Raw genomic sequence first — 12,985 nt, 5'->3', positions numbered from 1 at the left:
TACGATCAGATCTCTACTTAACAACAAAACAAGAATACTCAAATGGGAAAATTAAATATATCAAATATCAAAATTAACAAGTACATGTGGACTTTTCCTCATTAAACCTACCGACAACGCAGTAGGAATCCACCAATATTTTCTCTGAAAACCACGTTTAGATTTCTCAAATACAACCTGTTGACGCGGTTCTTCGCCAACAGGTAATTAATAGAATAAGATAATGGGATTAGTGCTAAGTAACGAACCGTAACAGATGAATGATCTTAAAATAAAATGGTGATACGAATACTTTTTTAGGTGGTTCAAAGGTTAAAATCCTTTTACTCCACCAGCCAATATTATTGCTAGATTTATGGTATTCTTTACAGTGTATTTCTTTACACCATAGAATCCAACCTTGTGCAACTCCCAGGGTCTCCATATTTATAGGAGAGGGCACCTAGGGGTTGGCAAGGGGGGTCATCCCGTGACCTTCTTACCCATCATGTCACTTCTGTGACATTCATGATTAATTCCTAAAACCTGAAAAATGAAGTGTGGTCTAATCAATAGGAAAGGGGGATAATGGGCCGCACGGCCCAACCCAGTCGTGGGTGCCTGAACACGCACGTTTATGCTGCGTGTCCGAGAATTCAGGGATATATCAGACACGTGATGTCTGATATATGCACGTTTACATTGTGTGGTTGACTTTATAAGGGGTCATGACTGCCAACTCAAGCTCGTACTTCGAACTGGAGGTCTTCGTAGCCCGCGGTGTCCATACTTCTGACCCGACTCCTTAGTAACCTTAGTAAGTCTTTGGTTACCTCGAGCTAAAGAGGTGGGACCTGGTAACAACAGCTCTGGGTACATGTCATCCGCGTGGCTGATATATAATTATGTCATATCTCAGCTCGCTAATAGCCCGTGGAGAATTAGGCCGTACATTTGCCCCCCAAGCCCCTGCTCGTGGCACACGACATCACCTGGGGCCACAGTGGGGGTTTTTAGGCTTCCTTGTAGACTCTTCACATCCTGCCCATTACGCAGACGTCGAATACGTGGAGCATCGTGGTTGGTGACGGTACGTCTTCCGAGAACCGCATTAAATGGTCTAGCCTATACCCGGCCGTCGTTTTGCCTTTTGAGTAGTGATCCTCGTATCCTACATCGATGCAATCCAACAACCCTCCTCATTTGGCCTCTTACGTATATAAAGGGGGTGGCACCTTTCGCATGGGTCACCCGTTCATTTGAAAATTTTCTTATTTTCTCATCTTCTTCTTCCTTCTCAGTCTCAAAAAGAAAAAACCCTATCTTTCTTCCGGTTACTGTTCCCAGCGTTCCAGAAGTTCAGGCACGAGAGCTCCTTTGAGGCTTTGGTACCAGAAATTTCAGCAGGACTCCAACCCAGATGGTCCTTTCAGCCTCATCACAGCAAAACATTCTATAAGTTCTCCGCTTGTGCATGCTTTAAATTTCTTCTTCACTGTTGCTTAGGCAAATTGCTTCAGCAGTCGCATGCAGTATTTTGCTGGTTTTTTATGGGTATGATACACATAGGTTTTTATCCTAGGGTATCAATCGTAGAAAAAACCATTTAGGAGCATGACTCATATGGCACGCTTTCTGGGGAAATTTTCTGGGTAGAATTTTTGTATGCCTGTTTGAAATAACCAGCTTTTAGGGTGCAAAACCGGGTAGCTTAGGGAACACGCTTCACAAGCGGTTTTGCACTGTTTGCCTACTGAAACTTTCCTTCCAAGGCAAAATTTCACCCAGACCCTCCTGACACGCGGATTTCGAGTAATCGGGGATCCGTTGGGAGCACAGGCGCATGTTCATAGAACCGCGTGGTCTCACTCTCCTTTCTTATGCTTAGGTCGCCCTTTCTAAATTTTCTTCTTTTGTTTGTTAGGCAACCAGATGGGACCAAAGAAGCACGCCCCCAAGAAGACTGCTGGCAGCTCGTCTTCTCAGCAAGCCAAAGGAAAGGAGGTGGTCACAGACTCTCCAATCCCCGTTTTTGGTCCAGCCGTGGAGCAGGAGCTCAAGGTGGGGCCTGACGCTTTCTTCGAGGCCGAGAGGATCGTCTCGAAGGTCGAATCCCAGGGGAAAGTGAATAAGATATTCCTTTCCCACAACATCGAGATTGGGAGGGGCGCCCTAAACGCCCGACCTCCCCTAGAAGGCGAGCGGAGCTGCGCGCCGCTCGATGAGGAATACGCTGCCTGGAGTGATGGGCACTTCAAGGTTGGGGCCTTCCTTCTGCTGGACCAGTACTTCATGGATTTTCTTAATTACGTGAAGCTGGCTCCTTTCTAGATCCCCCCTAACTCATACCGTTTGTTAGCGGGATTGAGATACTTATTCCTGAAGCAGGAATGGGAGGTCCCCATGCCGGCGGACATCCTTTACTTTTTCTGCCTCAAGGCCAGTCCGAAGCAGAGGGGGCGAGGCGACGGGTTCTACTATCTGACCCATTTTCCAAACACGGCTGCGGTCATCGAGCTGCCCAGCCACCCCAACGACTTTAAAGACCAGTTCTTCATGTCCAAGGGGTTTCGCAATTGTGAACATCACTATTTCAACCGCCCTCGTAAGTACCCTTTATTCTTAGCTTGTAAGTTGATTATGGATTAGCTTCCTTTATTGGTTCCTGATATAGAAACAATCATGCAGCCATTTTCGCGAGGACGACCAAGTCTGTGACCCTCGGGGGTCAATACGAAACATTGGCGGGGCTGCTCCTAAGCGAAAAGGACTATCGCCAGCTTGTGTCCGACGAGACGATGCTGGCGTGCAAGCTGATCTCTCCAGGCCAGACTTTGGCCTTGAGGAGACTGCGGGGAATCCTTCCAGCTCGCGAGATGGTGCCCATCCCCGAGGAGGAGGCCGAGGGAGAAGAAGAGGACGAGGAGGATGAGGTGCCCCTCGTGCGGTGGAAGCGGGCGCTGGAGGTCGCCTAGGAAACAGATGTGGAGAGGGCCTGGTCCGGAGCAGCAGCCGGTCCCTCTAGGCAAGGTAATCCTTATATGTTTAGGGACTTAGATAGGGCCACTGCAGACCTTTGGTTAGCTAGGTTCAATCCCAGCCAACTTGTTCATCGCCATCGAAGTGACCCAGACCGCGACGTAACCTTACTCCAATGCGTTGACCAGCTCGTGCTGGGATATGACATGAGTCGCCTTAGGGGTACTGTAGTCATAGATAATACCCTAGCCTTTAGATCGGTCTTTTTTTAGGAGTACGGGACCATCCTTAGGTCACGGCCCTCCCTTCAGGAGGGTGTAGTAGCTCTGAGTCTTAGGCAGTACATAGAAGAGTCTAGTCCTGAGCCAGATTCGAACCCAGAGCCTCTTCCAGCCCGCGAAGTCGTTATCTTAGACTCCCCCGCTGCAGCTCCGGGGCCGGTGGTCGTGACCATAGATTCCTCCTCTAGCTCGGAGGGTAGGATCCCTTTCAATATATACTTGAGATATGTTTTCCCTTTTATTTTTGTTTTGCATAAATACTTTTACCTGTATATTAATACTTTGTCTTTGTTTTACCAGAGGAGATGTCTCAGCCCGAGAGCAACGATTTGCGAGCTATGTTCCCTGGAGGGAACCCTTCCTCTGGGGCCTCCGGGCCCATGGTGAAAAATTTCCGGCTGGCGAAGAAGGCCATCGGGAGTACCTCCAAATCCCCTGCGAAAGGGAAAAACCAGGCTCCGGCAGCTCAGGAGAAAGTGCCTCCACCCCCTCCTGCAATGAAGATGCCTCCGCCTCCCCCGCGAGCTCCCGCCCCTGTTCGGGAAACGGAGGTGCCCCCCGGGACCTTGTCAACCACAACCCCTGAGGTGCGCGTCCCGGTGAACCCCCGGGCTCTGGAGAAGATCCCAGACGTCTTTCGGGGGACGGTCTATGAGACGACGAGCTACACCGTGGACCACTATTACAATGTCGCCGAGAGGGACCTGCGGGCGATCGAGACAAGGAGCCCGGAGAACGTGATGGAGTCTTTGCTGGGGATGGCTCTCACGGTAAGTTGGCCTTGCCATTAGTATTCCTTGCTCGTATGCATCACCTGTTTGTTTTTTTTTCCTTTAAGGCAGTTGCCTTTTTATCTTTTGGTCTTGCATGGTGCTTTGGATCTTCACCGGAGCATATTCCGATCAAGGGCTAGGCTCGATGATATGAGGGGCGAGCACCAGACCGCCCTGGCCGCCCTTGAGACTGCCAAGAAACAGGCACAGGATGCTAAGGATGCCCTGGCAACCGCGCAGGCCGAGCTGGACACGTCTCGACCTAAGTTGTTGGAGGCCGAGGCCACCCTAGCCGCTGCGAAGACTAAGCTCGAGGAGGCCAGGGCTGCTCGGGCCGCACTAGATGCTGCGAAAACTGAGGCCGAGGAGGCCAAGGCTGCCCTAGCGACGGAGAGGGCAGCCTCCAGCTCCTCCATGGAGGCTATGCTGTACCACTACTGGGTCTTCAACCCAGATGGTGACTTCTTCTTTCTGGGGGCGGACGCATGGGACAACTTCCTGGAGAAGTTCAAAGTTCGCCTTCAACAAGAGGCACCCTCCGAGACCGGGGAGACTTCCACAACCGCCGAGCAGGAGGGCGAGGTGTTGACCTCATCAGAGCAGCCTGGCGGGGCCTAGGACTTCTCTTTTCTTTTTACCATTCAAACACTTTTTTTTTGTAACTTTGTATTATGAGGTTTTCTAACCTCGAGACAATTGGTTTTATCAACTTTATTCTTAATTGATTTACATCCTTTTGCCTCTATCTCATTTTTGTAATAGTCTTAGTTTTTGTTGGTGCTGTGATTGACATTTTATGCTTTTCTAGGAAAAAACATGTTAATCAATTTTGAACCAACTTCTAAGACAAGTCCTCGTCGCATCCTGGACATTAATTTAAAAACTTAGTTCGCGTTAATTTTCGATTAATATATCGTGCTTTTTAAGAAAAACAACGATCAATCAATTTGAATTAACTTCTAAGTTTTAGGACCTGGTTACATCCAGGACGTTAATTTGGAAACTTAGTTCGCGTTAATTCTTGATTAATATCTTGTGCTTTTTAAGAAAAACACCGATCAATCAATTTGAATCAACTTCTAAGTTTTAGGACCTGGTTACATGCAGGACGTTAATTTGGAAACTTAGTTCGCGTTAATTCTTGGTTAATATCTTGTGCTTTTTAAGAAAAACACCGATCAATCAATTTGAATCAACTTCTAAGTTTTAGGACCTGGTTTCATCCAGGACGTTAATTTGGAAACTTAGTTCGCGTTAATTCTTGATTAATATCTTGTGCTTTTTAAGAAAAACACCGATCAATCAATTTGAATCAACTTCTAAGTCTTTAAGATGACCTGGTTGTATCCAGGCACCGTATGCCCCCCAAGTAATTAGGAAAGGGTCTTTCATGGTTACTTAAGATTACATCCACAAATATACACACTAATGGGAAAAGATTTAATTCTCATTGCTTAATAAACAAAAGATGGTCTTTCTGACTAAGCCTTACAAAGGTATCACTGATAATATTTCTTCAGATGGATTGCGTTCCAAGTTCGTGGGACTGCCTCTCCATAAAATCGAGCTAACTTATAGGTTCCTTCCTTTATGACCTCGATTACTTGGTACGACCCTTCCCAGTTTGGTCCCAATACTCCGTCTTTGGGGTCCTTACTGGCTAAAAGGACTCTCCTGAGGACCAGGTCGCCAATGCTAAAGGCACGTTTTCTGACCTTTGAGTTGAAATAGCGAGTGATTTTTTGCTGGTAATGTGCGAGCTGGAGCTGTGAATCTTCTCGTCTTTCATTAATCAAGTCGAGGGACGCGCAGAGCAGTTTGTGATTGCGGTCCTGGTCATACGCCTGGACTCTATGCGAGGCTACCTTTACTTCGACAGGAAGGACCGCCTCACTCCCGAAAGCTAGGGAGAAAGGAGTATGACCTGTCGGAGTTCGATGCGAGGTCTGGTATGCCCACAGTACCTGGGGGAGCTGTTCTGGCCAGAATCCCTTGGCTTCGTCCAATCTCTTCTTAAGGCCCGCCTTTAGTGTCTTATTGACGGCCTCGACCTGCCCATTTGCCTGGGGATAGGCCACGGAGGAGAAGCTTTTCACAATGCCATACCTCTCACAGAATTTGGTGAAGAGGTCGCTGTCAAACTGCGTTCCATTGTCTGATACGATCTTCTTTGGCAGCCCGAACCGGCAGATAATGCTTTTGACCACAAAGTCGAGGACTTTCTTGGAAGTGATTGTTGCTAAGGGTTCCGCCTCAGCCCACTTGGTGAAGTAGTTGATAGCCACCACCGTATAACGGACCCCTCCCTTTTCAGCAAGGAGGGTGCCAACCAAGTCGATTCCCCAGACCGCGAATGGCCGCGGGGATGAGATCATCTTCAGCTCGACTGGGGGAGCTCGGGCAACTGTGGCGAATCGCTGGCACTTGTCACATTTCTTGACGTAAGAGGTCAAATCCTTCGACAGAGTAGGCCAGTAATATCCTTGCCTTAAGACCTTCAGGGCCAAGCATTGCCCCCCAGTGTGATCTCCGCAAAAACCCTCATGCACTTCTTGTAAAATGGTCTTTGCTTCGCCTGGCAGAACACATTGTAGGAGGGGTAGAGAGTGCCCACGTCGGTATAGCATCCCATCTACCACTGTATACCTTGGAGCCTGGTAAAGTACCCGTCGTGCGTCATTACGCTCTTCAGGTAACTTTCCGTCGGTGAGATATTCGAAGATGGGGGTCATCCAGGTCGGTCTGGCGTCGATCATCTCGACCTCCACCGCGACTTCTATGCTCGATTTCTCCAAGAACTCTACTGGCACTAACACCAAAGTCTCTGTCTCCCCGGAGGTAGCGAGCTTTGTGAGGGTGTCTGCATTGGCATTCTGCTCCTGAGGTATCTGCTCGATTGAGCCTCGTTCAAATGCTGACAGCTCGACTTTTACCTTGGCCAGGTAAGCAGCCATCCTGGTTCCCCGTGCTTAGTATTCGCCTAGCACTTGGTTTACCACGAGCTGGGAATCACTGTAACACTGAACGGAGCTGGCCTTCAGCTCCTGGGCCACCCTTAGCCCGGCAAGTAAAGCTTCGTATTCAGCCTCGTTGTTGGATGCTTTGAACCCGAATCTCAACGCCGAGTGGAATCTATGTCCTTCTGGGGATATCAAAATGATTCCTGCCCCGGAACCGTTCTCATTAGATGAGCCATCTACGAAGACCTTCCATGACGCCTGGACCGAGGTGGCCTGGGGTGAATCTTTCACAGGATCTTCCCGGAATCCTGTGAATTTCGCCACAAAATCAGCCAAGGCCTGGCTTTTTATTGCAGTTCACGGAGTGTACAAAATTTCGAACTGGCTGAGCTCAATAGCCCACTTCAACAGACGTCCCGATGCTTCAGGTTTTTGCAAAACCTGCCTTAAAGGTTGATCGGTTATGACATGTATTTAGTGGGATTGGAAATATGGCCTGAGCTTTCGGGAGGCCGTGATGAGATAGAACACCATCTTTTCCATCAACGGATATTGGGACTTAGCTCTGAGAAGCCTCTTGCTGATGTAATAGACTGGTTTTTGAACCCGGTCTTCTTCTCGGACCAATACGGCACTAGCTGCATCTTCTGTGACGGCTAGGTAAAGAAAAAGAGGCTCTCCTGCCGTTGGTTTGGACAATACGGATGGATCGGCTAGATGTGCTTTCAGGTCAAGGAAGGCACGTTCGCACTCCTCTGTCCATTCGAACTTCTTATTCCCCTGGAGCAAGTTGTAGAATGGCAGGCACTTGTCGATGGATTTAGAAATAAACCGATTAAGGGCTGCCACCCTTCCTGTCAGGCCTTGAACGTCCTTTCACGACCGAGGTGAGGGAAGCTCGAGCAACGACCTGATCTTATCGGGGTTCGCTCGATTCCTCTAGTGTTGACAATGAAACCCAGGAATTTTCCAGATGCGACCTCGAAAGTGCACTTCTGCGGGTTAAGTCTCATGCTGTATTCTCTCAGTATCTTAAAGCATTCTCCCAGGTCGGAAACATGGTTTTCGGCAGCCTTCGACTTGACCAGCATGTCGTCGACGTACACTTCCATGTTCTTCCCGATCTGGTTGGCAAACATCCTGTTCACCAATCTCTGGTATGTAGCACCGGCGTTCTTTAGCCCGAACGACATGACCTTGTAACAATAGACGTTAGTTGGGGTCATGAAGCTAGTGTGCTCCTGGTTCACTGGATTCATGGAGATCTGATTATAACCCGAGTACGCATCCATAAAGGACATAAGCTCGTGCCCCGCCGTAGCGTCCACCAATTGGTCGATCCTTGGCAAGGGAAAACAGTCTTTGAGGCAAGCTTTGTTCAGATCGGAGAAGTCGATGCAGGTTCGCCATTTCCCGTTGGGCTTCGGGACCAACACAGGATTAGCGACCTAGACTGGGAATTTAGATCTGCGGATAAAGCCGCACTTTTTGAGTCGGGCTACTTCCTCTTCTAGGGCTTCAGCTTGGGTTGTTCCTAGGCGCCTCTGTTTTTGGGATTTCGCTGGCATGGTCTTATCCAAATGGATGGTGTGCATGATGACACTCGGGCTGATCCCCACCATGTCCTCGTGAGACCATGCGAACACGTCCAAGTTCTCCTACAGGAACTTGATCAGCTCTGTCTTCCTCTCGCCACAGAGGTTTTTTCCGAGCTTAACCGTCCACAAGGGATTCTGTGGATCAATACTTACCTCCTCGAGCTCTTCAATAGCTTGTAGCTCGAACTTATCCTCGCCTATTCTGGGGTCAATATCATCACTTAAGACGATATTTTCCCCTTCGGCACTCTGAGGTTTTTCAATCTCATGATTAGGTAAAGGTCCCTGAGATTCCTCGTTTCCACTCTGGACGGTCATCGTTAATTGCCCGGGTTTTACTTTTCCCTTCATGGATAGCATTCCCTGGCAGCAAGTTGATCGCCGCGGACCGTGTATATCCCCGTGGAAGAGGGGAATTTCAGCGTGAGGTGGCAGATGGAGGTAACGGCTTCAAACGCTATAAGCGTAGGTCGACCAAAAATGGCATTGTACGTGGCGGGACAATCGATGACCACAAACTCAAGGAGTTTTGAGACAGTCCGAGGTCCCTCTCCCAAGGTGATCACCTGCTCGATCGTTCCTACTGTCGCCGATCCTTCTCTAGAGAATCCATAAAGCATCATGGAGGTTGTTTTCAGCTCGGTGACAGATAAACCCATCTTCTCCAGCGTGGTCCGAAATAGTTGGTTTACCGAGCTTCCATTATCGACGAGTACTCTCCTAACCCTCCGATTAGCGAGCTACACTGCTACGACCAGAGGGTCGTTATGAGGGAACTGGATGCGGCTGGCATCTTCTTCAGTAAATATGATTGGTTGCTGTAACGCCCTGGCTACCCCAGAACAGTTACGGTGAACGGTGGACCGGAAATTTGACTCACTACCTGAGTCCTTTGGTCAAAAACGTGCTCTAAGTGTAATTAACAGGTTAAGGTATAAAAAAAACCAATAAAAAGGAAATGGAGATTTTCATTACAAACTGCTCTGCAGAGCTAAACAAAACATTTACAAGTGGTTCTCAGTTCAAAATGGTCATTACAGTTTTAAATTTACAATCCCGCCGACCTAAGCGGCAAAAATAGGGTAAACCCCCTAGTTCCTCTGAGAACTCCTTGGCTGCGGTGGTCAAGTGGCCGCATACGTACACAACACCACATTAGCTCTCCACTCAAGGCTAGGTGAGCTTTTCTTTCCCTTTACCTGCACCACATAGCACCCATGAGCCAAGGCCCAGCAAGAAAACATAACACTTTTCAATAACATTATCAAATGATTATCATTATAATCACACCGAGCATAAAGCTTTCAAACAAATAGGTGAACACCACATGATTCAAGAGGGAGAGTGGCTGCTAGGTAAGCCACTAGCCTCCAAGTGCTTATTTCATTCATTGACCCTCGGGGTCGGTCAGGCATTAATGCTCTTTGAGCCATTCAATGCTAATGGTCGATTAGATCTAATCTATGTTGGCTTGCGTGAGCCACGCTAAGTCCGTTCTGACTAATAAGTCAGCGCTAAGTGACCAGTGTCCAGTATCACTGCCGAACTTGACTAATAAGTCACAGCTTCACAGCCAATACTAACACCTTTGCCAATTCTGACTGACAAGTCAGTGCAACGTGACCAGTGCCCAGTACCACTGCCGAACCTGACTAATGAGTCACAGCTTCACAGTTGATACTAGCACCTTTGCCAAACCTGACTAATAAGTCAGTACCATGCACAAGTGAGCAACTTATGCTAAGCATTCTATATTCAATCCATGTCCATATTACACAACCAACATGCCTCACAAATATCCATGCATGTCACACTTGGGGTGCAGTTTTCTTACCTCTAGTTCGAGCTAGAATGAATAAAAGAACAACCCTGAGAACGATCAACCTTTTGGTCCTTTAGCGGTTACCTGGTCATAACCAATTATGGGGTTCCATCAATAAAATGAACAATAAAAGGTTACCAAACCAAAACCTAACCTCTGGGACATCAAACACTACTCAACCGGGTAGTAGGTTCAACCCCGAGGCCTTAGGTTTGAATCCCCATGCTAAAAACACTTTCCTGGACAAATTTGCCCTGATGGGCCGCGACTCACCCTCCTGACAGAGGCGCTTCCACCTCTGAAGCCTTCTTAGGTCGCTGCACACCCTAGACAGGTCGCGGCTCATTATGCTAAATTACCCAGAATTCAGCAACGCATCAGCAAACATCTTCCTGCATTTTTCCTTAGAACCAGCCCTTCAAACCAACTCAAAACCTCTTCCAAACACCCATTTAAACCTCCAAACATCACCCATAACTCTCCCCCATCATAACCCAAGTAAAACACCACATAAACTCCCCTTGATTCCAACTTTCCACACCAAAATCTAGAGCCGAAATCTTAAAACGAAAACAGAGCATAACCAGAAAATCAATGGATAAAACTCACCTCAAACCTGGAATTGAACCCTCTCCAATGGCTGAACTAAGTCTAAAACCTCAGCCCCTTGATCTCCTAGCTTGATTCCACCCTTTGAGCTCAAAACTCCAAAGAAGAAAAGAGAGAAATGGATGCACGGGAAGGAGAAAGTTCACTCTCTGTTTTTGCTCTGTTTTGTACGGTTTCTACAGCCATCTAAAACCATATATCCAAGCCAAAAGACTAAAATACCCCTAGGTCTTTTAAAGCTTCTAAAACCACTTCAAGGGTAATTTTGGCACTTTCCATTTACACCGTTAATCATAATTAACGCTTCCCAATTCCCGCTAATCTCAATATACTCAAACACCAGTAATCCACATCCCGTTACCCTTTAATGCCCGGTAACACTCTAATCATTAAAACACCCCGGGACTCACCCCGATCCCCGAGCTTAAGCCTGTTATGACCAAACTGATAATTAACATTCCTTGACTGTCTCATGCTAAATGGCTCGAGCGAACCCACATCATAATGTGGTCTCAAGATATATCACCAACATGCGTACAAATAATCAATTTACCCTCAACGAGCCAAATTACCATCACATCCCTGTAATAAGAAATATGGACTCACATGCATGCATTTCACATCATATCATAATATAATCAAAATATACATGCATCTTATCAATTAATAACATAATTAAGCAAGTATGGCCCTCCCGGCCTACTGTTCACGCCATTAACCACAACGGAGAATTTGGGGCATTACAGTTGCCTTTCCAATCGTCGCTGCTTTGGTAGATGCTGCTCGGGGACAAACTCCACTCCATTATGAGCTTTAAGTTCGTTGATGTATCTCTTTTGGGCACCTCTGCTCGTGCCAATCAAATGAGGACCTCTAGAGATCGTGGAGATCTCTCCTCCTATCACGGGATGAGGGACGTCCTGATCTACCCGAGACCCGGGCTGACTGACCGGGACTTCCGGAGCTGGATGGCCTGCGGGAACTCTATTCCGTGCATACTGAGCCAAAGGTTCGGCTCTGATGAGAGTTTCGATCTCATCCTTCAGGTGCTGCAGTCATCGGTATTGTGGCCAATGTCGTTGTGGAACCGACAGAACCTGGAAGGGTCTCGCTTTCCCTTCTGGTGCTTTAACGGCTCCGGCTTCTTCCAGGGGAGGCGAACAGAATTTGCTAGGAAGATGTTCTCCCTAGAGTGGGTGAGCTCCGTATAAGTCACGTAGACCGGCTTAAATTTTTCTACGGATTTGTTCTTCTTTGGGCTGTGCTGGTTGCCCTCGCTGCTCCCCTTTCACTTGCCTCCACCAAACTGGTTATTCTGCGTAACGGTCTGGGTCGCTGTCGCGACCTCCGTTCCTGCTCCAGCGGCTTGTTCAGGGACCTGGCTAGTCCCTGCAGCTGAGGCTTGCACCTTCTCCAGGTTGATCCATCCTTGGGCTCTATTTAGGAATTCATTTACGGTACTGACTCCCTTCCTTTGTATCTCATTCCAGAGTCCCCCCCCCCCCCCCCGATGAGGATTCCAGTCCTCAAAGCCATTAGCTTGGAGCTGTCATCTGCGTCTCTGGCCCGAGCAGCGACGTTCGCAAATCTGCTCAGGTAAGCCTTCAGAGGCTCGTCGGGTTACTGCCGTACGTTTTCCAAGGTGTCGGCCTTGACGCGGGTAGCCTGGGAAGCTCGGAATGCTCTCTTGAAGTCAGTAGAGAAAGTTTTCCACGAGCTGATTGATTGTTTTTTACTCTGTTTGAACCACTGTCTGGCCGCCCCAGTCAAGGTGGAGGGAAATATTAAACATCTCAGCTTGGGGCCAATGTTGTGGGCCATCATCAAGGTATTGAACATACCCAGATGATCTGACGGATCCCCGTCTCCGTTGAATTTGGACAAGTGCGGCATACGGAATCCAGGTGGATACGCCGTTGTAACGCCCCAACTCCAGGGACCACTACAGTGCACATTGCAAACAGTGCTAAACTCGCTAATTGAG

Source organism: Humulus lupulus, chromosome 1 (assembly GCF_963169125.1).
Source record: "Humulus lupulus chromosome 1, drHumLupu1.1, whole genome shotgun sequence".
Lineage (NCBI taxonomy): Eukaryota > Viridiplantae > Streptophyta > Magnoliopsida > Rosales > Cannabaceae > Humulus > Humulus lupulus.
This window is presented reverse-complemented; position numbering follows the sequence as displayed.